Raw genomic sequence first — 24,947 nt, forward strand, 5'->3', positions numbered from 1 at the left:
TATTAATTTTTTATATATATATATATATTTTGACGTAAACACATTTTTTTTGACAGCTTTTACTGTAAAAAAAACTGGCAGATGAGTTGCCAGATTTTTACTGAACAATTTATTTTACTACATATTATTATTAATGGAAAAAATGGTACCACTTTTTTTCTTATTGTAAAATCCATTGTTTACTGTGTATCACTGTAATTGTAAAAAACAATACCACAGTTTTTATTATTACAATAAAATTCTGGCGCCTGAGCTGCCAGTTTTTTGTACTTTTTTTTTACTCTAAAAGTGTTAAAAGTACCACCTCAGAAAAAGAACAAGTACCACCGTAATGACCAACATTAAAAATACAGTACTGTAGTAGGCCAAAGTGTTCACTAAAAACAAGGCATTTGTTTTATTTAACATGTATATTTTATATTTTTGGCCACTGTGACATTATACATGTTTTGAACAGTCACACTGTGTTTGAATATACAGGAAAATAAAACTGTAATTCTTTGAGAATCACTGGTCTAAAAGATATGCAATTGCATGCAGTGCATACATTTTTTTTCTGTCAAAATGGAAAGGATGAACGCATTTAGTAAGAAAATAAAAAGTATTGACAAATATTATATCCAGGCGTTTGCGCGCCATATAAAAGGGCGCGCCCTAATTTTGGCAGCACTCATGCACCGCCATGCTTGATTGCAGGCAAGACACAATTCCCTTGTGTTGCCGACCACTAACAAAAACACGGGTCTGTACGGCCGTACAAGTTGCACACTGACTACTCTAAAGTGCATCCAAGTCAACTTCCTATAGTAATATTCCTTGAGAACACAAACAAATGAGGACTTTATTGTCGTTTTTTTGAGCATCAAGCGATTGTGGAACTATGAGCAGTACAAACAGGTCTAGCGGACGCAGCAGTTAGCGATCAGACATCTGTTTTTTTTTGTAAGAGCGAGCCAAACGATGTTGTGTAACAGACTGTTAACCAAATTAATAATACAGTCAAAAGTCTACTTGACCTTTTTAATCCGTTCCGCTTCAAATCATCCCTCCATGCACTTTGGGGATGTCTCATTATTGCTGCTAGAATTGTTATTATTAACATTGTTATGGCAAGGCAACCAAGAATAACATTTTAAAGGCTTATTAAGAGGTGCACTGATGAGCACACTAATGAACATACAAATATATATATATATATATATATATATATATATATATATATATATATATATATATATATATATATATATATATTTTTTTTTTTTTTTCAGTTTTCTGTTCTAAATCAAGTTTCTCTATACATAAAACTGTATTTTCTATACACATACATTACCGTTCAAAAGTTTGGGGTCACCCAAACAATTTTGTGGAATAGCCTTCATTTCTAAGAACAAGAATAGACTGTCGAGTTTCAGATGAAAGTTCTCTTTTTCTGGCCATTTTGAGCGTTTTATTGAACCCACAAATGTGATGCTCCAGAAACTCAATCTGCTCAAAGGAAGGTCCGTTTTGTAGCTTCTGTAACGAGCTAAACTGTTTTCAGATGTGTGAACATGATTGCACAAGGGTTTTCTAAGCATCAATTAGCCTTCTGAGCCAATGAGCAAACACATTGTACCATTAGAACACTGGAGTGATAGTTGCTGGAAATGGGCCTCTATACACCTATGTAGATATTGCACCAAAAACCAGACATTTGCAGCTAGAATAGTCATTTACCACATTAGCAATGTATAGAGTGTATTTCTTTAAAGTTAAGACTAGTTTAAAGTTATCTTCATTGAAAAGTACAGTGCTTTTCCTTCAAAAATAAGGACATTTCAATGTGACCCCAAACTTTTGAACGGTAGTGTACATTGGAACCCTATTGTTTGATCTTGTTTTATTCATTTTCTTACCACTTTTTTTACGTCTTTGTCTTTGTTGATTTATGTTAGCTGAGCATTCCCAAATGCAATCCACGTTTGTTATTATTTGTTTGGGTCACTGTTTCTCTATTATATTTTGTCATGGCCCCCTTGGGCACATCAATTTTGTTGATGCTCCCTCTAAATGGAAATACAATTGAGAACCTGATAACATAGTGATGTGTATACATATTATATGTGTGTATATGCGTACAGTCGTGGTCAAAAGTTTACATACACTTGTAAAGAACATAATGTCATGGCTGTCTTGAGTTTCCAATATTTTCTACAACTCATATTTTTTTGTGATAGAGTGATTGGAGCACATACTTGTTGGTCACAAAAAACATTCATGAAGTTTGGTTCTTTTATGAATTTATTATGGGTCTACTGAACATGTGAGCAAATCTGCTGGGTCAAAAGTATACATACAGCAATGTTAATATTTGGTTACATGTCCCTTGGCAAGTTTCACTGCAATAAGGCGCTTTTGGTAGCCATCCACAAGCTACTGGTTGAATTTTTGACCACTCCTCTTGACAAAATTGGTGCAGTTCAGCTAAATTTGTTGGTTTTCTGACATGGACTTGTTTCTTCAGCATTGTCCACACGTTTAAGTCAGGACTTTGGGAAGGTCATTCTAAAAACTTCATTCTAGCCTGATTTAGCCATTCCTTTACCACCTTTGACGTGTGTTTGGGGTCATTGTCCTGTTGGAACACCCAACTGCGCCCAAGACCCAACCTCCGGGCTGATGATTTTAGGTTGTCCTGAAGAATTTGGGGGTAATCCTCCTTTTGCATTGTCCCATTTAAAGCACCAGTTCCATTGGCAGCAAAACAGGCCCAGAGCATAATACTACCACCACCATGCTTGACGGTAGGATTGGTGTTCCTGGGATTAAAGGCCTCACCTCTTCTCCTCCAAACATATTGCAGGATATTGTGGCCAAACAGCTCAATTTTTGTTTCATCTGACCACAGAACTTTCCTCCAGAAGGTCTTATCTTTGTCCATGTGATGTCAGATGAAACAGAATGTGAACTGTTTGGCCACAATGCCCAGCAATATGTTCAAAAATTCAACCAGAATCTTGCTAGAAGCTTGTGCATGGCTACCAAAAGCACCTTATTGCAGTGAAACTTGCCAAGGGACATGTAACCAAATATTAACATTGCCGTATGTATACTTTTGACCCAGCAGATTTGCTCACATTTTCAGTAGACCCATAATGAATTGATAAAAGAACCAAACTTCATGAATGTTTTATTGTGACCAACAAGTATGTGCTCCAATCACTCTATCACAAAAAAATAAGAGTTGTAGAAATTATTGGAAACTCAAGACAGCCATGACATTATGTTCTTTACAAGTGTATGTAAACTTTTGACCACGACTGTATATGTAAATATATGTATATGTGCATATATATATATATATATATATATATATATATATATATATATATATATATATATATATATATATATATATATATATATATATATATATATATATATATATATATATATACATATATATGCATATAGCCCAGTCAATCAATCAATTAATCAATGCACCTTACAACATCACAATGGTGCCCAAAGTGCTTTACAAGACAAACAAGTTAAAAACAAGTAAGAAGAGGGTCAAAATAAGTACAATACAATTATATCCAAACAATACCAATCTTCAAATAAAAAAACACCTGAATAAGCAAGTTTTTTTAATTGTTTTTAATATTGTTTGTATTGTGTTTTTTTATCGTGTCATATTATGTCGCACGATATCGAAATCCTCTCCAAGATGATAGATTGAGAGTAGAACAGTGAAATAAGCTCCGAAGTGTATACATAGACAGTCAGTTGTTGTGTTTGGCAGTAAGAAATGTTTATTAGTAAATCCGCATGCTATTCATGTTGTCCCTCCTTTATTTCACTGAACTTTGAAGAAATAACAAGGTTTTAATTTTAGGCGATCCTCCATGGAGCATCCAGGTGCGCTGTGGCCGCAGCCAAGAAAGCAATATTAGGAGATGTTGCACGCATGAGCAGCCAATTGACTGCAGGTAATTAATTTATTGAGTGGGTCTTTTATTTTGGACACTTAGACAGATGGACAACAAGACAGATGAAATCAAGGTAAAGCTTTTTGACAAGCTGTTTATGGGGTGTCACTTTGGATTTGGATCAAGGCTTGTTAGGCAGCACCGGGCCACGAGATAATTCACTTATTTATTTATTTTGTGGTTCTCGTGGACCACATGCTGGAAGATAGTTTTTTAATTGTTTCTCTCTCCACTTTTCTATGTAAAGCAATGAAAATGTGCTAGTCTTTTTTATACAAATACACATAAGAAGATGGTGTCTGTTTACTTTTCGCTTTTGGTGAAGTGGCCCTCCTGCAGCTGAAAAATTATGTTTTAAAAAAAAAAATCATACTAAACATAAGTAATCATACATTTTGTTTTAATTGACTGATTTTTCAACATTTAAAGACTTGTTGGCTTTAAGTAGCATGCTAAGAGTTAGGTAAAAAAAAAATCAGGAACATTGAAAGTTGATACATAAATAATACTGTTTAAACTGTTTTTTTTTATTTTTAACTGCCTTTTTATCTAACAAATTGCTCTTAAGATAATTTGTATCTGCTTTTTCTATGTGCATATATATATATATAAATATATATATATGTATAAAATGTGTGTATATATATATTAGGGCTGCAACAACTAATCGATTCAATCGGTTAACATCAATTATAAAAATAGTTGGCGATTAATTTAGTCATCGATTCGTTGCATCTTTGCTATGCGCATGCGCAGAGGCAATAATTTTGTATTTTTTGAAATTAAAAAAAAAAAAAAGTATATATATATTTTTTTATAAACCTTTATTCATAAACTGCAACATGTACAAACAGCTGAGAAAAAATAATCAAAATAAGTATGGTGCCAGTATGCCGTTTTTTTTAAATGAAATACTGGAAATGATAGAAATGTAGTTGGTCTCTTTTATCCGATTATTAATCGATTAATCGAAGCAATAATCAACAGATTGTTCGATTATCAAATTAATCGTTAGTTGACGCTCTAATGGCATCACTAAATGGTATCACTCGAATACGTTTTTCAACTTGTTTAAGTCGGGGTCCACGTAGCAATTTCAACTGTGGTTGTTTTTAAAGGGCTTTATAAATAAAGTTGGTATGGTATGGTACTACGACATAATAAAGTATATATGTATTAAGTAAACCTCATTTAATAATAAATGTTAGTTTTATTCCATGGGAAAACCGTTAAAGCCGAATATTTAGAACCACTAATTAAAGTACTTCCTGTCGTATTTTGAAAATGTTTGCTTCTTCTTCTCCACTTCCTGTTCGCACCTGTGTTCCACTATCAATCAGTCATGCCGACGGCAGCCATTTTGTGTTTTTAATTTTGTATCTGTTTGATTCAATTGTTGCATGTTTTATTGACCTCTTTTTATTGACTCGTCTACTCAAACAAATAGCAACATTAATATCAACATTTGGATACAAATGGAGGACCTTTTAGGATGCGGCACGAAAGAAGGGTTTACAAAAGAAACGCGAGTCGAGGAGAGGACCCGACCACAGGTAAGAAAGCCAGAAAACCTCAGAAAAATGATGCTAAATACGCTAAGCTAAGTCATCTTCATATGTCACTTGTGTTTGACTTGCAAGTATTGCTGATCTTCCACTTCTTAACGTTGCTCTTTGCTCACAAACATCGGCCATTGTTATCCTTGCTATCAGCGCTATTTTTTGTAATCTATTGTCATTAACTCAGTAATTTAATGTCATTATTTCCATTTTGGCCGAAAATTTTTTGTCATACATGACATTTCATATGTTTTGAACTTTGATATACATACACAACTATTCAATTGTTATCGGTGTGAATCTTTGGGTGCCATTCGATTCCGATTCTTGGGGTGAGGATTTGATTCATAATCGATACTCAATTCAACACAATTCTTGATTCAAACTGATTTTTGCAATGTATTATTTGGTATAATAATAACAACACCTTAACAAAACAGCTTACAGGTTACAAAACCTCCATTTGGTTGCTGACGTGATTATTATTTGGGAAGAGGTATACAAAAGGCTCAAATTAGTGAACAGTTTTCCTTTCTGATCATGTTTTCTTCATTTTAATTTCAAGAAGTCAAAAGGCGTAGCATGTTACACACTAGACATGCACATTTTGATATTTCTTCCATCTGCTATGTGGAAAATTAACGACCGTTAATCAATCAGTCGTCACTTTTTCAATAGGATGGGCGTAAATCACATCACACTAAAGGTTCTGACCTCCTCTTTCCATGTCAGATAACGCTAATGATAAGTAGTTTGTAGCGGACTTCATGTTGTTCTTTTTTATATATACAGAAATTAACCAAGACTGAATCAACAGTGCCTCTGCTGGTTGCTGACAAGTAGTGCACTCAACTTAAATTTGTAAAACATTTTTTCAATAATAAATACTACAGGAAAATCGACACAATTATAACTATACTAATTGATTTTAACACAGACACTGCAAATAAAAAAGGGAAATTCCCTTTCAAATTCACTCATATTTGGTGTTTTTTTTACTGTAAAGAACCAGTTCTGTTTACTCTTTAGTGTTTCCTATTTGTGACTGTGGATACCACAACTATTCAATTGTTATCGGTGTGAATCTTTGGGTGCCATTCGATTCCGATTCTTGGGGTGAGGATTTGATTCATAATCGATACTCAATTCAACACAATTCTTGATTCAAACTGACTTTTGCAATGTATTATTTGGTATAATAATAACACCTTAACAAAACAGCTAACAGGTTACAAAACTTCCATTTGGTTGCTGACGTGCACCAAATAAGCATAGAGATGGCCTACATTTTTTATTTTTTTTAAATAATTCGTCAAAAATAAAATACATTCGATTTTTGAAAATTACTAAAAAAAAATCAGGATTCGAATGTGATAAAAAACAACATTTTTTAGCACCCCTAATTGTTACATACCGTATGATAGTTTGTAAGAATAACAATACATACTTAAATATCTGCTTGTCACCTTGACTTACGATTTCAAAGCAAGTTATCCATCAATTTGTACGTACAAAAATCAAATAGCCAAATGCATAGGCCAGGGGTGTCCAAAGTGCGGCCCGGGGGCCATTTGTGGCCCGCAGCTAATTGTTTAGCGGCCCGCCACACATTCTGGAAATGCCATTGCAAAAATCAAAAAAACATTAAAAAAGTGGAATGAGGTCAATCAATCAATCAATCAATGTTTATTTATATAGCCTTAAATCACAAGTGTCTCAAAGGGCTGCACAAGCCACAACGACATCCTCGGTACAGAGCCCACATACGGGCAAGGAAAAACTCACCCCAGTGGGACGCCGACGTGAAATCTAACTAGAAAATGTTGCAATGTTGACACAAAGCTGCCATGCAGGCTGTTTTTTTTAAATTTTGTCTTTATTTTCCTTTTTTGCCATTGCTCAAAAAAAAAAAAAAAAAAAAAAGACAAAAAAATCATCCATCCATCCATCCATTTCCTACCGCTTGTCCCGTTCGGGGTCGCGGGGGTTGCTGGAGCCTATCTCAGCTGCACATGGGCGGAAGGCGTGGTACACCCTGGACAAGTCGCCACCTCATAATGAATTATTGACATCTTCAAGGCTCCAATTACTTCACATTAAAATGTTTTATGTGGAAAAATATTGCCTATATTGTGTGGTTGCCATATAAAAACATCCAAGTTTTCTTTGACAAAAGAGCATAAAACAAACAAAATAATAGTTCAAACGTAAAATCGACAGATATATCTGAAGTTGATCTCGTAACTTAAGGGTTGAAAGTAAAACAAATCATAATAAAAATGTATCACTCTATGAGTGGGGTACCTTTTGGATCCCAAAAATATTTAGTGGGATTTTATTTATCTTTTCACTCTGATTAATCAAAAATAATAATGAAAATAAAATCAATGGTGTCCTGCATTATTGATCTTTTCAGGGCTCCAATTACTTCACATCAAACATTGCTTTCTGGATGTTTTGGGCGGTGGGGGAAATACTGCAAATTTCAGTTTTACTATAAAAAACAAAGTTGTCTTTGACAGAAAAGGCATATATAATAATAGGAAATAATAATTTGACTTGTTTTTAACATTTTAATGACTGAGACCCTTTACGGGCCCCAGGAGCCCTAATTGTTTAAAAAAAACAACTATATATTTTGTTATGGTTTGAAAATGAAAAATACCAAAATGGCCCCCCGCATGCTTTAATTTTTCCATGTGCGGCCCTCAGTGGAAAAAGTTTGGACACCCCTGGCATAGGCAATAATATAATGAGGCGATTATCCTTTTATATTCTTATATATTCACTGTTACAAGCGGCCCTCTGAGGGCAGCCATGACTGCGATGTGGCCCTCCATGAAAACAAGTTCGACTCCCCTGGTATGGGATTATTGCACAATGTAGCGTAGCCGCCATAGGAGGACGTGGAATGATGTGATGTGCCATAAGCGCCAGTGAGCACCTGTCTAAGCAGCTGGCCTCGTATAAACTGACTTTCACCTGTCTCGTCTCATTCATAGCTCCCGTACTGATAGCTGAACTTCCCTCCTCCCCCTCTCGCTTCATCGCTGTCGTCCTGCGAGAGACATTTGATATTTTGATGTTTCAGGATGTTCCCCGTGGCAATTTCTGGTGTTCAGACGGCCCCTCGTCCATTTCGGGAGGGAGATCAGAGGTCGGTCTTCTTTAATTGTCATATCGATGGTGTTTTTTACACAGTCAGTGATTTCCCTAATGTCTTTACAATCAAATGACATATGTATTCCTAAAACTATTATGGCTATCGGGTTTGGCAGTTTGGAGAGACGTCGCAGGAAATCAACTCGGTTGCCTGTAAAGATGTGTATTTACGTCAACGTCCCCCAGCAAGAGTTTGTATTTATGAGTGTATTAAAGGAGAAAACCATAAGAGAAGGGATTTGTACAGGTTCTTGTTTTGATTTAGTTCCAAAAAGTTTTTCTTTGCCTCCTTCTCTCAGGTTTAGTTGGTTTGATCCACGTATAAAATGTCTTACAGGCCTACTGAAACCCACTACTACAGACCACGCAGTCTGATAGTTTATATATCAATAACGGAATCTTAACATTGCAACACATGCCAATACGGCCGGGTTAACTTATAAAGTGCAATTTTAAATTTCCCGGAAAACTTCCGCTTGAAAACGTCTAGGTATGATGACGTTTGCGCGTGACGTCAAGGGTTGAAACGGAAGTATTGGGACACATTGTAGCTCAATACAAACAGCTCCTTTTTCATCGCAAAATTCCACAGTATTCTGGACATCTGTGTTGGTGAATCTTTTGCAATTTGTTTAATGAACAATGGAGACTGCAAAGAAGAAAGTTGTAGGTGGAATCGGTGTATTAGCGGCCGGCTGCAGCAACACAACCAGGAGGATTTTGAGTTGGATAGCAGACGCGCTATCCGACACTAGCCGCCGACCGCATCGATGATCGGGTGAAGTCCTTCGTCGCGCCGTCGATCGCTGGAACGCAGGTGAGCACGGGTGTTGATGAGCAGATGAGGGCTGGCGTAGGTGGAGCGCTAATGTTTTTATCATAGCTCTGACGAGGTCCCGTAGCCGAGTTAGCTTCAATGGCATCGTTAGCAACAGCATTGCTAGGCTTCGACAGGCAGCACAGCATTAACCGTGTAGTTACATGTCCAGGGTTTGGTTCGGTGTCTCCTGATAGTAGTATTGTTGATCTTCTGTCTATCCTTCCAGTGAGGGGCCAATTTCTTTTGTTTCTATCTGCATTTAAGCACGATGCTATCACGTTAGCTCCGTAGCTAAAGTGCTTCACCGATGTATTATCGTGGAGATAAAAATCACTGTGAATGTCCATTTTGCGTTCTCGACTCTCATTTTCAAGAGGATATAGTGTCCGAGGTGGTTTAAAATACAAATCCGTGATCCACAATAGAAAAAGGAGAAAGTGTGGAATCCAATGAGCCCTTGTACCTAAGTTACGGTCAGAGCGAAAAAAGATACGTCCTGCACTGCACTCTAGTCCTTCACTCTCACGTTCCTCATCCACGAATCTTTCATCCTCGCTCAAATTAATGGGGTAATCGTCGCTTTCTCGGTCCGAATCGCTATCGCTGCTGGTGTAAACAATGGGGAAATGTGAGGAGCCCTTCAACCTGCGACGTCACGCTACTTCCGGTACAAGCAAGGCTTTTTTTTATCAGCGACCAAAAGTTGCGAACTTTATCGTCGATGTTCTCTACTAAATCCTTTCAGCAAAAATATGGCAATATCGCGAAATGATCAAGTATGACACATAGAATGGATCTGCTATCCCCGTTTAAATAAAAAAATGTCATTTCAGTAGGCCTTTAAGGTAGCGCCAAGCACAATATTTTTCCACACCTTATTTTTGTGAAACTATTTTTATTCTATTTTTTTTTTTCAATTTACTTAGGATAGCCCCTCCAGATGCAGACTCTCGATTTCAAGGGGTAACTGAAACTATTATTGGTGATCAATTAGCCCGTATCTACAGTACGGATTTACTTAACGAAAGAAAAGTGTGGGATACTTGTTGCATTATTTATATTTAATTTTATTAAAATGTATTATAGGGTTGGATATATTTATCTTTTGGCAGGAGGGGATAACGAGAAGAAACCAAAAGAAGATAGAAGGGGGAATTGTGGGGACAACTACTAAAAATAACCCCTACATTAGCAAATACAACATGTACTATGCAAATAGTATTGAAAAGAGCATTTAATTTATTTATTTTTTAATTTAGAAATTCATTTAGTGGATCGTAGCACAGTATTGACAATAAACATTTCATTCCAATTGATACAATAATAATACCAATAGTAACAACAACATTGATGATATTGTTTTTTCTTTTTTGATTAAAACTTGCATTTATTTGAGTCATGTTTGTGCTAAAACAGATGCACAGGAAATACACTGTTGAATAATTAGTTTTTGGTGCAGAATAACTAACCTAGCCTAATTAAAACATCCATTCGTCTCCTTTTCTGAGACAAAATAAGCACTTGCAGTGAGAAAAAAGCGCTCTGTTATACATTTATTGACAGTTAACATGTGCTTATTCACGCAAAAAAGGGCCCCCACAGATCGTGGGGCCCTATGTACAATGCATGATCTGCGTGTAGGAAGAGGTATACAAAAGGCTCAAATTAGTGAACAGTTTTCCTTTCTGATCATGTTTTCTTCATTTTAATTTCAAGAAGTCAAAAGGCGTAGCATGTTACACACTAGACATGCACATTTTGATATTTCTTCCATTAACGACCATTAATCAATCAGTCGTCACTTTTTCAATAGGATGGGCGGAAATCACACTAAAGGTTCTGAACTCCTCTTTCCATGTCAGATAACGCTAATGATAAGTAGTTTGTAGCGGGCTTCATGTTCTTTTTTTTATATATAAGAAAATTAATCAAGACTGAATCAACAGTGCTTCTGCTGGTTGCTGACAAGTAGTGCACCCAATTTAAATTTTTAAAACCATTTTTCAATAATAAATTCTACAGGAAAATCGACACAATTATCACTATATTAGTTGATTTTAACACAGACACTGCAAATAAAAAAAAAGGAAATTCCCTTTTAAATTCACTCATATTTGGTGTTTTTTTTTACTGTAAAGAACCAGTTCTGTTTACTCTTCAGTGTTTCCTAACAGGACTGCAATCTGTTTGTGACTGTGGATACCAGCAAGCATTTTTTTGGAAGACTAATCTTTGTTTTCATCTAGGGCTGCAACAACTAATCGATTAAATCGATTAAAATCAATGATTAAAATAGTTGCCGATTAATTTAGTTATCAATTCGTTGGATCTATGCTATGCGCAGATTTTTTTTTAATTTTATTTTTTAAAATTATTATTATTTTTTTTTTAATAAACCTTTTATTTATAAACTGCAACATTTACAAACAGCTGAGAAACAATAATGAAAATAAGTATGGTGCCAGTATGCTGTTTTTTTCCCAATAAAATACTGGATAGGATAGAAATGTAGTTTGTCTCTTTTATCTGATTATTAATCGATTAATCAAAGTAATAATTGACAGATTAATCGATTATCAAATTAATCGTTAGTTGCAGCCCTACTTTCATCACGTCAGAGCCTCCAAAAGTGTTGCTATACACATATCAAAGATTGAAGTTAAAGTTTATGTACCACTGATAGTCACGCGCACGCATTAGGTGTGGTGAAATTATCCTCTGCATTTGACCCATCCCCATGTTCCACACCCTGGGAGTTTAGGGGAGTAGTGAGCAGCAGCGGTGGCCGCGCTCGGGAATCATTTTGGTGATTCCAACCCTTGATCAGGGAGGTAATGGGTCCCATTTTTAGTCTTTGGTAGATCACGTTTACATTGCAGGCTAAAGTGGCCCAAATTGGATTTTTTTTAGATCTGATTTTTTCCGGCTGACTGTTTACACTGCAAGTAAATTGTGATTTTTATTAAACGCCAGTGTAAACACGCACAGGCATGCACATTTTGATAAAGTGAAAACAAAGGAAGTTGATCGGGAGGAAGTCGCTACTACTACAAAATAAAATAAGTCATTACACCTTAAAAACAAGTTTTTTTAAAATGTAAAAGTAATGTATGAATGGATATATATATATAGTGTAATATATTTGGGAGGGTTGTAATCTTTTTAGGGCTGTTAAGTAGAGGAGATACGGACATCAGCGTGGATCGACGGGAGCTTTATTTTTCAACAAATACGCCACCGCGTCAATTCCGGTCTTTCAACAATCGCAATTTCTTCGGAATCAAAATATATATTCATACATTACATATAACTTATTATTTGCGCACTATTGACAAGTGATGCACCGAAAATGTGGTTGTCTTAAATAGAAACCGAAACCGAATGTTGTGGTGAAGTATCCAGTATCCGCTGGTGGACTGCGTCTTTCCCCGCGCACACGATTGACCTCGCTCGCTCAAAGCGGACGAGAAAAAAATCACATTTCAGGTCGCCTTGCGTTAAGACTGGAGTCACATTTGAAAAGATCAGATTCCAACCGGATTCCAGACTACCTCCTGATGTGGCCTGAATCTGATGCCAAAAGATCAGCACTTTAAGCACTTTGGAGTGTTTAGACTGGTAAAAAAAATGTTGCTCTGTGTCACTTGAGGGCAAACAAATCAGATTTGGTGTGCAGTGTAAACATGACCTAATATCACTAATACTATCAGCCGATATTGACATACTGTAAGTAAGATCATATCATATCGGTTTGTCTGACGGTTATTCATTTCAGATTTGATATTGCCTGGATTTCAACCAAATTAATGGAAAATCTCAGGCTCAGTATGTCTGAATCAGAAATGAGGTGCTGGACAGTATCAGCGTATCAACAGGGATCTGTTTGTAGCCATATTTCTACCTTTACGTGATTGACACCTTATTAACCAATGGCAATGGCAAAGACAGTTTCTAGGGCGCACTTTAGCACATAGAAAATGTGGGTGAGAAAAATGTCTGCTTTGGAATGACAGAGGCGAGTGAAACATCCATGGTGTGAAAGCTGTAATTGTGTTAAGACTTAGATGTGCCGTGATTCATAGCGTGTCTCTCGGGGCGGCTTCATCACACTTTGCTGTTGATACCACCGAGGTTGGCTCCGGGGTGAAATACCATTATCTGGCTGCAACTTTACCTACCTGCCGCTGTAAATCTAGACCTCCTCCTCCCTTCTGTTGTCTATGTAGCCCTGATGGTAGTTGACCATCCAAATGGGCAATTTCAAAGGAAAAATACATTTTGTGATTTACGTCCTGACCAAATAGTCTGGTTCTGACTCTGGGTTTCGTGTATTAGGCTTGTGTACGAACATAAACCTGCCGTACGACCTTTGCAGTGACGTGCGGTGAGGTTCATGGCTGGTGAGGCACTGACTTCATCACAGTCAGATTTACAAATAAATAGTATCTTATTCACCATTTGATTGGCAGCAGTTAACGGGTTATGTTTAAAAGTTCATACCAGCATTCTTCCCTGCTTGGCACTCAGCATCAAGGGTTGGAATTGGGGGTTAAATAACCAAAAATGATTCCCGGGCGCGGCGCCGCTGCTGCCCACTGCTCCCCTCACCTCCCAGGGGGTGATCAAGGGATGGGTCAAATGCAGAGGACACATTTCACCACACCTAGTGTGTGTGTGACAATCATTGGTACTTTAACTTAACTTTAACTTTACACATACAAACTGTAGCACACAAAAAAGCACGTTTAATAAAAAAAACGTTATAATGGTCTTACCTTTACTTATAAATGAAGTCCATGCGCCGCTCGTTTTGAACAAAAGCATCGATAACTTGGTTATAGAAGTCTTTCTTATCTTTCTTCAGTTTTAAAAGTCTCTCTGTCTCGATGGAGATGATCCTTTAATTATTACCTCCTGCTTCGATCGAAAGTCCAGTTTAGAAAACGGTTTTATTTTAGATATGTAATCCTCCATGTTAAAGTTCAGGCGAGAGGAAAAAATAAACGATCGCTAACTGTTGCTGCTTGTTGTCACTTATTCTGCAGCCGAGTAGTCACAAGAATGATCGCTGGGATCACTACCGCCCTCTACCACCAGGAGGCGGGATTACTGCGAGCCTCACCCAGTGCGTCTTTTGCAGCCGTTTTATGATTGCTCAGCACAAGAAATACGTTACACACATACAGTTGTTGACAAAATACACTGTACATTATATACCTCAGCTAACTAAACTATGGAAATGTATAATATAATTCATATAGCAATACGGTCTCACTGCACAGCAGGCCAGCAGTTAGCCGAGTCATTGCGCAATCCATGGTGAGGCTCAACCGGCTGGTGACTCACCGCAAGTCTCTTCTCAGTATTTGAACGGCAAATGTGAAAATTCAGCGATTTTGAATAAATATAATCTAAAACTGGTGAAGTTAAATGGAAAATAACTTTACAGTATAATCACTGGATACATATAACAATTTAATTAATTTTTTTTTCTTTTTAATTTTTTTTCTTTCCATGATGCCACGTGAGGACCCGCCTCACCTGCCTCCCCTGACTGCATGTCACTGGACCTTTGTCACAGCAAAGGTGAAATGTATCAAGAGTGACCTTGACATGGCTCGCGTAAACACATTTCTACATGCTGTTGATTTGATCAACATTTGATTTAAAAATGTAAAAAGATCGAGGCAAAAACACAAAATTCACTTTTTCGCTGATGCTTCGTATTCATATTAATATTTGTCAGGACGTCTTAATTTGTATCGGCGATTGTTTTGCTACCTATTGCTGTCATAATGTGTTCCCGTGAACAGCTGCTCCACTTGCACCGGAGACCTGGGTAGGTGGAGGACTGTGTCACGCACAGCTGGGACAGCGAGTCCTCTCCTGGGTTGTGATAATAAATTGAGCACACAAGAGTCACTTTCTTTCGCATCCTTTGTGATATGCTGGCCTAAAGTTAAAGTACCACTGATAGTCACACACCCACACTGGGTGTGGTGAAATTACCCTCTGCATTTGACCCATGCCCTTGTTTCACCCCCTGGGAGGTGAGGGGAGCAGTGAGCAGCAGCGGTGGCCACACTCTGGAATAATTTTGGTGATTTAACCCCCAATTCCAACCCTTAATGCTGAGTGCCAAGCAGGGAGGTAATGGGTCCCATTTTTACAGTCTGTGGTATGACTCGGCCGGGGTTTGAACTCACGACCTAACGATCTCAGGGCGGACACTCTAACCACAAGGCCACTGAGCATGTTTAAATTTAAAAGATTGCAAACCAAATATTATATATTTTTCACATGAAACTCTAATCTGGCTGTAAGCAGGCTACTGTATAAAAACATTTTGTTTAAGGTTACCTAACTCTATTTATCTTGGGGGTAATCAGAGGCATCCACCCTCTATAGTTGTATGTATCATTGCAATGACTATTTATTAAAATTTTGGCCATGCATACTCATCTTCTTCTTCACCTTTTTTCTGATGCTCCAACATTCCTTTTTTTCTTCAGTCTGTGTGCAGTTTTTGGCGCACACAACAGTCTCAAAATCCCAACCGGCTTTCAAATGCTCGGAACACGAGAAAAAAGTTCCTCATACTGAATCCTGATTGGGCATATTGGCTAATTCCAATATAAATTGCAAGCAATTCCGAATGTAACAAAGAAATGGGCTTGGATTAGTCCACATGCACGCTTAAATCATTTTTTCTTGCGTGCAATGTTTTCTAAATTTGAACGTACACCTATCTTTAGTGGGGAAATTCACGCAACTCATAATACATGAGCCCCCGAGGTGCCTGTGCTAGGACATAGCAACCCGCGGCTCTTCAGCCTCCTTGTTGTGGCTCCCCGCTGAGCCTTTTTGAAAAGAGTTCTATGATTTCCGACGATCTGTGAGGCCTTGAATGTGTACAGGCTGAGTCCTGACGTGTGATTGGATGAGTGTGAGGAAATCAAGGTAAGCTAATCTTGAATACATCACAAAAAAGAATGGTTTTAAAAGATGGGGTGGACAAGTACCTTGACCTGTGCTCACACGTAATGTTTAAACCCAGGGTCAGCAACCAGCGGCTTTTGTGCCGCCCTAGTGGCTCCCTGGAGCATTTTTAAAAAAGGATTGAAAATGGAAAAAGATGGGGGAAAATATTTTTTTTGTTTTAGTATGTATTTTGTTTGAGGACAAACATGACACAAACCTTCCCAGTTGGTAGAAAGCTCAGTTTAATATGTGTGTGTGTGTATGCTTCACTGTTGAGAGTATTTGGTGAACATCGTTTTGTCCTACTAATTTCGGCGGCTCTTCAACTCACCATAGTGTGGACTGTGACGCAACAGTTTGTTTACATGTAAAATCTTCCACTCCTTTGTCTCATTTTGTCCGCCAAACGTTTTATGCTGTGCGTGAATGCACACAGGTGCGCTTTGTTGCTGATATTGACTTGTTGGAGTGCTAATCAGGCATATTTTGTCAGTGCATGACTGCAAGCTAATCAATGCTAACATGCTATTTAGGCTAGCTGTATGTACATATTGCATCATTATGCCTCATTTGTAGGTATATTTGAGCTCAATTAATATTGTTTACTTTTATCCTCTTTGTATACAATTTAGTTTTGCATGTCTCATGACACATTATCTGTATGTATTATTGGCTGCATTTCAGATAGTTGTGGCATGTTGTTCCAGACCACAGCAAACATTACCTAGCTTGCCAAAGATTGTAATGAATCTATTAAAAGAAGACACCCTGCCGTTTCCTTTAACTTGGACACAAACATCCATACCTTTGGCCATTAAAAGCCAGTAATTTCCAAGAGTTATCTCACCTTCTGAGTAGCCTCAGATTTACTGTTGTTTTTTAATGATGTAAAAATGTGTAGAATGAATATTGAATTTCATCATTTCTGTCAACAAAGATTTGCTTCAGCCTGCGACAGTCTTTTTGATAGTAGGCTATTATAGCTAATATATACACTTACATCATGTGTTGCCTTCATTATAAGACTTCATTTTTTGCGACTCCAGACAGATTTGTTTTTTTTGTATTTTTGGTCCAATATGGGTCTTTCAATGTTTTTGTTTGCCGACCCCTGGTTTAAACTGTACTTTGCCCCTTTTGTGCCGTCTCTTTTATGCTGCTGTGTTACTGCAATTTGCCTGACTTTGGGTTATTTCGATGTTTATTTCGACTTCTGATTATTTTTATTGATATAATGAATTACTTGCAAGAGAGGCAACCACATGCATTAAATAAGATGCCATTTTGTCCTTGTGGGTGAGCCATCGTGATACAATTTTCCAAATGGTCAGACGAAGACCGACTCGTACGAAAACCCTGGCCCACCTCTACCAAGTTTGCCGTACTTTGTATTTCGTAGGACTCACTAGCCAAGCAGGTCACGCTTTAGGTGTGAAATACGTACGAACCCTCCCTTCTACGGGGAGGAGTCTCCCAGATTATTTTATTCTGAAGGCTGTCTGATTAAAGCGAGGTGACTAAAACTAAAGATTAACAATTTGTTCTACAAAAAAGGAAAACATACAAACATTAGCAACAACAGTGCTGGAGAGAAGACTGAGCTGTCGAAAGTCGGGCAAATTCCCTGAAAATGGTCACTCTTCACACATGCTTTTGTCCACCTTACTGCCCAACCCTTGCGGAGATGTTACATTGAAAGTGAATTAATTTGTGTATTAGACACAAACACACTTCTGTCCACTCTCCCTCCATCTGCACCTGGTTCATGCTATCACCATTGAAACTAGAGCTACGTGTGTGTGCGTACAAATAAAAAACACGGTTTACAAGCAAAACGAAGGCCAAAGACATTAACTTCTAAGGCATTCCATTTTGCCCGAAGGTGGAAAAATATTTCCTCGACAGCACGGTACAATTGGCTTTTTGCAGGGTTCTAAAACTCAATTTACTTGAGGGCAACCGCAGGTAGAGTTCGGGTGAGGCTAGGTCGCAAAAAGTATTCACTTAAGAAACACGTGTAAAAAAAAAAAACACGGTGAGATCATTGTGCTCATCTTTACAAGCAAAAACGAAGGCCAAGGAGAGTAACTTCGAAGGCATTCCATTTTGCCTGAAGGTGGAAAAACTTACAGTTGGCTTTGTGCGGGGTTCTCAAACTTAATTTCCCCGAGGGAACACTGGAGGTAGAATTTGGGTGAGGCTAAGTCACACAAAGTATTTCCTCAAGTATCACATAAAAAATCTCATGGTTAAAGGCCTACTGAAACCCACTACTACCGACCACGCAGTCTGATAGTTTATATATCAATGATGAAATCTTAACATTGCAACACATGCCAATACGGCCGAGTTAACTTATAAAGTGCAATTTTAAATTTCCCGCCACACTTCCGGTTGAAAACGTCTATGTATGATGACGTATGCGCGTGACGTCACAGCGGCAACGGAAGTATTGGTACCGAATGTGTCACCATACAAAAAGCTCTGTTTTCATCGAAGGATTCCACATTATTCTGGACATCTGTGTTGGTGAATCTTTTGCAATTTGTTTAATGAACAATGGAGACTGCAAAGAAGAAAGCTGTAGGTGCGATCGGTGTATTAGCTGCGGACTACAGCAACACAACCAGGAGGACTTTGAGTTGGATAGTAGACGCGCTACCATGAGTACAGCTTTGGCTTCCAAACATTTGATCGCTTGCGTGTCGCTATGTGCATGTCACGTATGTAACTTTGGGGAAATATATGTTTCTTGCCGACTCTGATAGCGGCCGGGGTGTCGTCGAAAGCTACAACGCCCGCCGCCGCTCCGTAGCTAAGTTAGCTTCAATGGCGTTGTTGGCAACAATCCAATCCAATCCAATCCACTTTATTTATATAGCACATTTACACAACAAGAATGTTTCCAAAGTGCTGCACAGCCATGTTAAAAACAATATTAAAAACAATATTAAAAACTATATTAAAAACAATATTATGCTACACCAATGACTGAATAAAAACAAAGAATAAATGAATAGAAAACCAATACAGAGACAATATAAAAAATAAATATGATTAAAAACGATTTTAAAGGGTGAAACCAATTAAAACAGTAAAATAGACATCAAAATTTATAACCCTAACCCTAACCACACAGGACAACAGAAGACAGAAGACCACACAACTCACGTAGTGTTAAAAGCCAAAGAATAAAAGTGGGTCTTTAGACGAGACTTAAAACACTCCACTGTGGGAGCAGTTTGAACATGGAGGGGCAGAGTGTTCCAGAGTTCAGGGCCGACCACAGAGAAGGCCCTGTCTCCCCTGGTTTTAAGTCTCGCCCTGGGCACCACGAGCTGGAGCTGGCTCTCGGACCTCAGAGCGCGCGCAGGAGTGTAAATTTGGATGAGGTCCGAGATATACTGAGGTGCCAGTCCATGTAAAGCTTTAAAAACAAACAGCAAGGATTTAAAATCAATTCTAAAATGAACAGGGAGCCAGTGCAAACTCCGAAGAATTGGGGTTATATGCTCACGTTTCCTGGCCCCTGTTAAAAGTCGTGTTGCCGCGTTCTGGACTAACTGCAACTGGGAGAGAGCTTTTTGGCTAATGCCAGCATAAAGTGCATTGCAGTAGTCTAGGCGACTTGAAATAAAAGCATGCACGACTTGTTCAAAAAGGTTAAAAGATAAAAATGGTTTTACCTTTGCTAAAAGACGAAGATGATAAAAACACGATTTTAAAACGCCATTGACTTGTTTGTCGAATTTAAAATCGCTGTCTATAGTGACGCCAAGGCTGGTGACTTTGGGACGCACATGATTTTGCAATGGTCCCAAGTCAGTGAGGGCCGGACCAAAAACTGAAATTTCCGTTTTTCCCTCATTCATTATTAAAAAATTCTGGGCTAACCAAGCCTTGACATCACATAGACAGTTGAGAAGGGGTGTCAGGGGGCCGTGGCCTTTTGAAATTGGCATATACATTTGGCAGTCATCTGCATAAAAGTGATAAGACACTCCATGTTTCTTAAAAATCTCTCCAAGAGGGAGAATGTACAAGGAAAACAGGATGGGGCCTAGAATGGATCCCTGGGGGACACCACAGTAAAGCGGAGCAGAAGAAGAGGTGGCGTCCCCCAGCCTGACAGAGAAGGACCTCTCTGACAGGTAGGATCTGAACCACTCTAATGCAGTCCCCCTGACACCCACACAGTCTCTCAGGCGGTCTAAAAGAATTGTGTGGTCGACTGTGTCAAAGGCAGCTGTAAGATCTAAAAGCACTAAAATGGCAGAGCTACCAGAATCAGACATTAAAAGCAAGTCATTAAAAACCTTTAAAAGTGCAGATTCAGTACTGTGCAAAGCCTTGTATCCAGACTGAAATGGATCTAAAGTGCTATTTTCATCTAAAAAAGGCTGCAGCTGCGCTAAAACACATTTCTCCAGAATTTTTGACACAAAAGGTAATTTGGAAATGGGCCGATAATTTGACAAACATGTCGGATCTAGACCTGTTTTTTTAATCAAAGGCTCGACAACAGCTCTTTTACAAAAAGAGGGGACCCAGCCAGAAATCAAGCTGCTGTTGATGATGTCCCTAACAGACAAGTCAATAGTGCCCCAGATTTCTTTAAAAAAGCGAGGGGGGACTGGGTCTGTGGGACAGGACGAGGGTTTCAGTTTGTGGACTATTCCTGTAAGCTCAGGCATGGACACAGGCTCAAAGTGACTAAACACAGCCAAGCACTGAGTGGCCACATTAAAACTCAATGGAGAGCGAGAAAGATTTGCCCGAATAAAAGCAACTTTATCGTTAAAAAAGGAGAGAAATTTTTCACAAGTTTCACTTGTCATCTCCAGTAAAGTGGCTGGATTCGGATTAAGAACATAACTAATAGTATTAAAAAGAACACGTGGCTTGCTGATACTATTTAAAATTAAGTCTGACAGATATTTTGTTTTCTCAGCTTTAACCACACTTTGATAGTTCTGACAGTTTTCTTTTAAAATTTGATAAGAAACCTCCAAGTGATCCCCTTTCCACTTGCGCTCCGCCCTTCGCCACTCACGCCGAGCTGTGCGTGTGGTTTCATTGAGCCAAGGCTCCTGTTTTGGCTTTGGACGTATAGCTTTGAGGGGCGCTATACTATCCAGAACCTCAGAACATGTAGAAAGAAAAGAGCACATCAATTGTTCAGTGTCTGCAGAGTGTGATATACTCTGCATGGAAACAGTGAATAAAGGGGAGAAGGTGGCTGCGGTGTCAGACCTAATAACACGCCCATGACGCACGGCAAGCGGTTTCACATCAGGGTCCAAACTTAAATTAAACATAACAGGACTGTGATCAGAAAACACAGCATCACCAACAACGACATTGTCAACATTAAAACCATGAGACAATACGAGATCTAGTGTATGCCCACGTTCATGTGTGGAACCAGATACAGACTGTATAAAATGAAAAGAGTCAATGACATCCAGGAAGCTCCTGGATAGAGGTTCGTCTGGGCAGCAGGTGTGAATATTAAAGTCACCAACAATAAGAACACGATCATATTTGGGCAGAATTTCGGCCAGAAATTCAGAAAAGTCATTTATGAAGTCTTTGTGGTACTTAGGTGGTCGATAAACTACAGCACACAGGACGACATCAGAAAGACCCAGCTCAAACATGCATAGTTCGAAGCTTGAAAAGGAGGATTGCAGGCGGATCTGACGGCATTTAAAGTCATTTTTAAAAACGACTGCTAATCCTCCTCCTTTTCGGCCAGACGGCCGCGGAGAATTAAAATACGAGCACTCCGGTGATAAAAGTTCATTTAGAGGAGCGAACTCACCAGTTCTCAGCCAAGTCTCCGTCACACAGAGGAAGTCCAGTCCGCGGGAGACGAATAAATCCTTCAGGATAAAAGTTTTGTTTGTCAAGGATCTTGCGTTAACAAGACCGAACTTAACGGGGGCCGGCGCGTCCAAGGCCGGTGCTGATCCGGGTGGGGCCCGACACAGAGCCCGCAGGTGGCGGGAATTCACTTCGCACCTCCGGGGGCGGGGACAGCAGGAGCGCGGCGGGCGAGCTTCCCCCTGCAGGCCGACGACAGGAACAATCCAGGACCCGGCGGGATCCAGCAAACGTGGGTGCAGGAAGAAACCAGGTACCGGTCCATACCTCCTTCGGGAAGTCACGGAAAGCCGGGCCAGGAGTGCCCTAACTTTCACCAGCTGGCCGCCACGTTTACCGCGGCGCCGATGACGCTTTCGAGGGCGAAAAAGGAAGGCAGGAATCCGGCCAGGTGAGAAAGCTGACTGGGACGTCGTAAAACTAACGTCGAAGTTGATCATATCCGTGTGAGAGGGACAAAGATCCAACAGCGTTTGGCGGTCATACACAAACAGTGAGTTGACAGGTACAACAAAAGACGCGAACAGCACAAAAACAAGCAAAGCTGACAGCGAGAGACGGCAAGCCTTAGCACATACTGGCGCCATCTTGGATTTTTTCAACAGCATTGTTAAGCTTCGCCAAGCTGGAAATTATTAACCGTGTATTTACACGTCCACGGTTTAATAGTATTGTTGATCTTCTGTCTATCCTTCCAGTCAGGGGTTTATTTATTTTGTTTCTATCTGCATTTGAGCCCGATGCTATCACGTTAGCTCCGTAGCTAAAGTGCTTCACCGATGTATTGTCGTAGAGATAAAAGTCACTGTGAATGTCCATTTCGCGTTCTCGACTCTCATTTTCAAGAGGATATAGTATCCGAGGTGGTTTAAAATACAAATCCGTGATCCACAATAGAAAAAGGAGAAAGTGTGGAATCCAATGAACCCTTGTACCTAAGTTACGGTCAGAGCGAAAAAAGATACGTCCTGCACTGCACTAGTCCTTCACTCTCACGTTCCTCATCCACAAATCTTTCATCCTCGCTCAAATGAATGGGGTAATCGTCGCTTTCTCTGTCCGAATCTCTCTCGCTGCATTGTAAACAATGGGGAAATGTGAGGAGCCCTTCAACCTGTGACGTCACGCTACTTCCGGTATAGGCAAGGCTTTTTTTTTATCAGCGACCAAAAGTTGCGAACTTTATCGTCGTTGTTCTCTACTAAATCCTTTCAGCAAAAATATGGCAATATCGCGAAATGATCAAGTATGACACATAGAATAGATCTGCTATCCCAGTTTAAATAAAAAAAAATCATTTCAGTAGGCCTTTAAATTAGGTAACTTCTTCTACCACCAGCTATCAGGAACCTCTTGATATGATAGGACTTACAGAAGGTCTTTATAAATATACAGTCAATTCCGAACTATAAGCTGCTTTTTTAAATTGTTCTTACACTTTGATCCCTGCGGCTTATGAGACTCTGCGGCTAATTTATAGTTGTTTCTCCGATAACAGCCATAATTAAAAATAGTTGAAAAAAATAAAACCCAAACAAATACACCTAGAAAGTGTTTTATTGTTTGTGCTATGGCGCCATCTTATGGACGAGTTTGTTCACTGTAGGTGTCCTTCAATTTACGGGTAGTTCTTTTTTTTTTAAACTGGAGTGTTCCTTTTCCAGCCGTGCGTAGCGTTTCGACTCGTACTAATTCTTCATTCATCCCTCCAAGCAACGTTTGTAAGTTTTACAATATAACTAAAACTGTTTATACTTAACCGGCCCATGTGTGATGTCTGTAGGAGTGTTTTCATGCATACTTGTACGTGCTGTTGTATTGTAATGAGCTAATATGCTAACTAGGGTTCCGATTATTTTGATAGTCGATTAGTCAACGATTATCTTAACAATTAGTTAACTAGTCAGGTAAAGCGTACACATATTCAATGGCTCTAATTTTTCCATCAACTTTTCAAATGAAGTTGCAGTTATTGTAGTCATGTGCTTACTAACAACAAAGGTGGCTAGTTCATTCATGAATATTTATTTACTCTGTAACTGTGCTGATTATTCAGCTGTTACAAAAAATGTGAATGACTAATACAATGTTGTCCATTTAAAAGAAAGGAAAGGCAAAGTGCTAAAAATAAACACTTTGTATGTATTTTTAAAAAAAAAACAGTTAAAATAGCAGCAATGAAAGCAAACAACAAAACACAAAATCTAACTTCCTTAAATAGAAAAGAAGACTTTTGTGACGTTTAAAAAGCTGCACACTTAGCAGTTTTAACACTCAATGTGTAGCATTCTATCTTTGATTAATTCTTAAAATGTAGGCTATTTAATAGATTGTATGTTTCATCTTATGATATCTGCGCATTGGTGCCTGTCTTTGCGTGTGTTTGTGTGTGCGCGGTTCATATTTCTTAGTGTTTTTTGGTTGTTGTTTTTTTACGGCATTGCAAATTGACGCTGCTTTAGAACGTACTTGAATTGACGTAGACAAAGTTTAGCTGGCTGAAGGTGGCTAAAATGAGAGTTAAAGTGATTTTTCACACAACTTCGTCTCGCTCTTGTTAGCTAG

General features: G+C 38.7%; 1 long non-coding RNA gene across 1 annotated transcript in view; it reads left to right on the forward strand.

Annotated features, from left to right (window-relative positions):
* Positions 1–5,362: 5,362 nt before the first annotated feature.
* Positions 5,363–24,947, forward strand: part of LOC133646869 (uncharacterized) — a 95,892-nt gene continuing 76,307 nt past the window's right edge. The window contains exon 1 of the long non-coding RNA XR_009825364.1: positions 5,363–5,527. This is a non-coding gene — a long non-coding RNA (uncharacterized LOC133646869). The remainder of the gene's footprint in view (positions 5,528–24,947) is intronic.

This window comes from Entelurus aequoreus, linkage group LG03 (genome assembly GCF_033978785.1).
Source record: "Entelurus aequoreus isolate RoL-2023_Sb linkage group LG03, RoL_Eaeq_v1.1, whole genome shotgun sequence".
NCBI lineage: Eukaryota > Metazoa > Chordata > Actinopteri > Syngnathiformes > Syngnathidae > Entelurus > Entelurus aequoreus.